Raw genomic sequence first — 5,822 nt, 5'->3', positions numbered from 1 at the left:
GAAGAGCCAAGTCTCTCTTTCTACCATGTGAGGGTTTGTGGGTTCCGGGGAATCAAACTTAGGTCATCAGGCTTAACCACAGGTTAATGCTGGCCCCCAACCTGGGCTTTCTCAAAATCTATTCGCATGTCAAACATTAGCTAAGAGACAGGTCTGCCTTCATCAACCTTTGTAAAGACTTAGTTCTTAAAGAATTTGGAGGGGCCTGGAGAGATGGCTTAGCATTTAAGAGCACTGATTGCTCTTCCAGAGGTCCTGAATTCAATTCCCAGCAACCACATGATGGCTCACGACCATCTGTAATGGAGATCTGATGCCCTCTTCTGCTGTGTCTGAAGTCAGGAACAGTGTACTCATGTGAAATAAATACATCTTAAAAAACAGAATTTGGAATAAGCTCATTAGGATTTTTGTCATCTTGACACAAGCTACAGTCATCTGAGAAGAGAGAACGTCATTGAGAAAACGCCTCCTGCGGACTGGCTTGTAGGCTAGGCCGTGGGGCATTTTCCTGATAAATGGTTGATCCAGGAAGGTCCAGCCCACAGTGGATCATGCTACTCCTGGCCAGGCAGTCCCAGGTTATAGAAAAAGAAAACTGAGCAAGCCACGGAGAGACAGCTAATAAGCAGCATCCCTCCATGGTTTCTGCTTTGGGTCCTGCCTTAAGTTCTGTCATGACTTCCCTCCGTCATCAAGCCTTTTCCTCCCCCGGTTGGCTTTGGTCAATATTTTATTACATCAAGAGATAACAAACTGGCCGGGCGGTGGTGGCGCACACCTGTAATCCCAGCACTTGGGAGGCAGAGGCAGGCAGATTTCTGAGTTCGAGGCCAGCCTGGTCTACAGAGTGAGTTCCAGGACAGCCAGGGCTACACAGAGAAACCCTGTCTCGAAAAAACCAAATCCAAAAACAAACAAACAAGAGAGAGAGAGAGAGAGAGAGAGAGAGACAGAGAGAGAACAAACTAAATAGGATGCATGCTGGGCCACCTGGCAGGCAGGACAGCAGTTATGACCCACGTGACCATTAGTCATTCATAGCAAGGTGGATCCCTACATAGGTATATAACCATAACTAACTGGTGTGCGTGTGTGTGTGTGTGTGTGTGTGTGTGTGTGTGTGTACAGCATATAATGTCAACCAGCCCTGAGAGTACACTGCTGCTTTCTCTTTCAAAGAATTGCCATACAACAGATCTTCCCAAATACCAGTTTTACAGATGTGTTTGCCACCACGCCCAACTCTTAACTTCTGTATTTAAAAGAACAGGGAATATTTTGACTTTGCATGCCTCAGTTATTTCCCCATGAGAGAGATTGCCGTGCCAAAAGAGCAAGTAAATGTCTTATTTATTTATTTATTTATTTATTTATTATGTGTAAGTACACTGTAGCTGTCTTCAGACGCACCAGAAGAGGGCGTCAGATCTCGTTTCAGATGGTTGTGAGCCACCATGTGGTTGCTGGGATTTGAACTCAGGACCTCTGGAAGAGCAGTCAGTACTCTTAATCACTGAGCCATCTCTCCAGCCCCTTTATTTATTTATTTATTTATTTATTTATTTATTTATTTATTTGTAAATGTCTTTATATAAACCTCCTAACTCGCCTGAGAGGATGGGCACACCATTAGCCTGAGTATGTCAGTCAAATATTACTTCCATTGGCACGGGAGCTATAACTACTGATATTAAGTTTTAACCTATATGCCCTTGTAAAGTCCATGATTGCTATTTTCCTTGTATCAATTTACTAGTGATTTACTAGAATCTGCCTTCTCACTGGCAGAATCCCATTCGTTCTGCCCCTCCCTGAAGGATTACTAGCTCTTAGTCTCCTGTGCAGTTATGGGTGCTATTTGACTTGATTTAGACCCATTCGTGAAATAAGTATTTTGCGGTATCTATAAAAATGCTGTTTGGGGGAAGCTGTCTTATTATCCGATGAGATGACTGAACTTCCTCAGCTGCACTGGAATATGGAGTCACTGACTTTAGGAAAGGAGGCTTTAATAGTGGTGGGGTTGGTGAGAAAGGGTGTTTCCAGGTTCTTGGTTTTATTCAAAAAAAGTAAAGGTTCATGAAGATTTCCAAAAGAAACAAGATAACTTTATTTGGGACTAAACAATAGTACAAATTAAACAGGGATGCACTGTCTGGGCCTGGCGGTGTGTGCCTTTAATCCCAGCACTTGGGAGGCAGAGGCAGGTGACTCTCTGAGTTCGAAGCCACCCTGGTCTATAGAGCAAGTTCCAGGACAGCCAGAGCTACACAGAGAAACTCTGTCTCAAAAAAATAAAATGAAAGCCAGGCAGTGCATAAAAGTCATTAATATAATAGGTCTCCATGTCATTTTATTAGGGAACAAGGATGCAGTAGAGAATCTGAAATAATAGTACTTTTACAAACCAGCTGGAGATATTCCTAAAGAATTGGGTAGAAATTCACTTTTCTAAATACCTCTGAAATACAATCACACACCCACTTGTGAATTATCCCCAAATTTATTCCTTTTGAAATGCTTTAAAAGCTCTGCATGGTCCTTCTCCCAAATCAAGTTTTTCCAAATTCAAACTGCACTCCTTTTGTTTCTTCCTTACACATCCATTTCCAATCGGCAGCTTCAAGTGTTGCAATGAGTCTATAGGCAGGTCAGTGATCCCAGCACTCTGGGGGGCTGAGGCAGGAGGATCCAATCGTTCATGACCTGCTGGGGCCACATAATGAATTCCTGTTTCAGAAAATTAATAAGACAAGGCAAGATCATGAAGAAAGACTTAAGAAACCTACACAGGCTAAAGGGAGTAAGGTAATGACTTACTAAGGCTGGATCCTGGGACATAGATGTTTAGTAAATAGATTAGTAAAAAGAAAATCAGTGAAGTATGTACAACTCTTTAATTATAATTTTCTATAAGTTTAAGATTATCCCCCAATAAATATTTCTTCTAAAAAGAGCTATAATTGTTTATGTGAAGTGAGCTCAACATAAAGTTCTTTAACTATAACACACACATGCACACATACACACATATTCACACACACTCACACACACATATACACACATATACACACACATTCACACACTCACACACACACACACACACACCTTGTCCCAGAGATTGAACCTAGAGCTTTGCACATACACACACACACACTTTTTCCCAGAGATTGAACCTAGAGCTTTGTAAATGCCAACCACATATCTTCCACCAAATCGCAGGTGGTAAGCTTCTTAGTTCCTAATTTCATACCTCAGTCCAGGAAGAGTGATGGTGGTCTTTGTAATCCCATCACGAGAAGGATCTGAAGTTCAAGGTTAGCCTCTGCTATATAGAGAGGCTGAGGACATCCTGGGCTACATAAGACTCCATCTCAAACAAAACAAAAATTTCATATATTTTAAGTCTCCTAGTTTATAGTGGGAGAGCTGTGTGTCACACATCCAGGACCCTAGTATCGGCTGGCAGATCCAGGGTCTGGTAAGCACCTAATCCCTAGCGGACACCCTCTTGTGTCTTTATGTATCAGGAGCCTTGCTCTTTTGGTGTTTTCTTCTAAAAAGCACATGTGCTGAGTAATATTGGTTATCAAATCGGATCTTGAATCAGCTAGGAGACGAGACTCTCAGGGGGTGCGTAAAAGCATTTCCAGGAAGGATTAACAAAGGTGAGAAGACCCTCCCTGAAAGTGACCCGTCCCTTCCGAGTGAGGCCCACGTCTATGGAGGTAGGAAGGAGAAAGCGGTCTTGCCTGCCTGCCTCCCTTCGCTCCTCGGTGGTGCGCATGCTTGTGTGGATGATTCCTATTGGCCCTTCTGCAGTCCTTTGCTGACGTGGACTCCAGCTTCCTCGGCTCTCTGGCAACTTTCAAGGCCCTTAGCCCCAAATCTGACACACCCCGCCCCGTTTCATAGACTGAACAGCTATTGTGTTCTTCTGCCTTTACACTTTGTTTTTGTTTTGTTTTTTAGTGTTTCAACACAGGGTTTCTCTGTGTAGCCCTGGCTGTCCTGGAACTCACTGTGTAGCCCAGGCTGGCCTCGAACTCAGAAATCTGCCTGCCTCTGCCTCCCAAATGCTGGGATAAAGGCGTGCACCACCACTGCCCAGTTGTGTTTTTTTTTTTTAACATTTTTTTAAAAGATGTATTTATTGTTTTATGTAAGTATATGGTAGCTGCCTCCAGACACATCAGAAGAGGGCGTCAGATCTTATTACGGATGGTTGTGAGCCACCATGTGATTGCTGGGATTTTGAACTCAGGACCTTCAGAAGAACAGTGTTCTTGAACCGCTGAGCCATCTCTCCAGCCCCTGCCTTTACACTTTGTAAACAGCCATTGTCGGACCATTCATTTAACCCAGGGTTTTTATAATACACCTGCATTTTATCTGTTCTGTTCCTTTTGAGAACCCTGCATAATACAGGGCACTAATTCTGTCTGGAGGGCTCCATCCCTGTGACCTAACTTGTTCCCAAAGGTTTATCCTTCTAATACCATCCCACTCAGTTTCAGGTTAGGGCACAAACATGGGGTTCATAATGTGAGTGTGATGTTATTGTGCACTGGGTAAAGATCATCCTTGTATTATTCAAATGCTGACTTTCGGCCTCCATATCTGGTTGCAGTCCTTATTCTAAGAATCTCCTATCTTGCCAGGCTGGGATGCCAGGGCGACAGGAGCCTGAGTCAACTGGCCCCACTGCATCCACAAAGAGGCTCTCGTTCAGGTAGTTTCCTCCTTGTTTACACAGCCCGGAACCCTGATCCATAGGGTGGTGCTCCCCACATTCAGGACAGGCCCTTTCCACTCCTATCAACCCCAATCTAGACAGTCCCTCACCAGTGTCTCCCTGTGGTTCTGGATTTTGTCAAGTTGACAATATTAACTCGTCTCCTTTTTCTGTATGTGGAACTGGGGCTTCAACCCGGGGCCTTGTGCATGCTTTCTTTTTGTGATCAGAAGAAATTTTAAGTGTGCTCTTGAAGATGTGTATCTTAGTCAGGGTTTCTATTCCTGTACAAACATCATGACCAAGGAGCAAGTTGGGGAGGAAAGGGTTTATTGAGCTTACACTTCCACATTGCTGTTCATCACTAAAGGAAGTCAGGACTGGAACTCAAGCAGGTCAGGAAGCAGGAGCTGATGCAGAGGCCATGGAGGGATGTTTCTTACTGGCTTGCTTCCCCTGGCTTACTCAGCCTGCTCTCTTATAGAACCCAAGACTATCAGCCCAGGGATGGCACCACCCACAAGGTGCTAGGTCCTCCCCCTCGATCACTAATTGAGAAAATGACCCACAGTTGGATCTCATGGAGGCATTTCCCCAACTGAAGCTCCTTTCTCTGTGATAACTCCAGCCTGTGGCAAGTTGACACAAAACCAGCCAGTACAATGGGGACTGCATAGACTCCTTTACATGCATTGGAATTCCCGGGAATGGATCCTTTCAAAATAGGGAGTCAAGACAGGAACCAGAGAAGGCTATCAACAGTCACTATGTGAGTGACTGATGCTGTGTGTGATATATATATCACACACAGATATAACACACACACACACACACACTATATATATATATACATACATATATATATATACATACATATATATACACATATATACATATATATGTATGTATGTATGTATGTATGTATGTATACTTGTATATGTTTTCCATAGTGTCTTAGTTGGGGTTTTATTGCTGTGAACAGACACCACGACCAAGACAAGTCTTATAAAGGACAACATTTAATTGGGGCTGGCTTACAGGTTCAGAAGTTCAGTCCATTATTAAGGCAGGAACATGGCAGCAT

The sequence above is a fragment of the Apodemus sylvaticus genome, chromosome 20, assembly GCF_947179515.1.
Source record: "Apodemus sylvaticus chromosome 20, mApoSyl1.1, whole genome shotgun sequence".
NCBI classification, from domain to species: Eukaryota; Metazoa; Chordata; class Mammalia; order Rodentia; family Muridae; genus Apodemus; species Apodemus sylvaticus.
Note: the sequence above shows the minus strand (reverse complement) of the source record.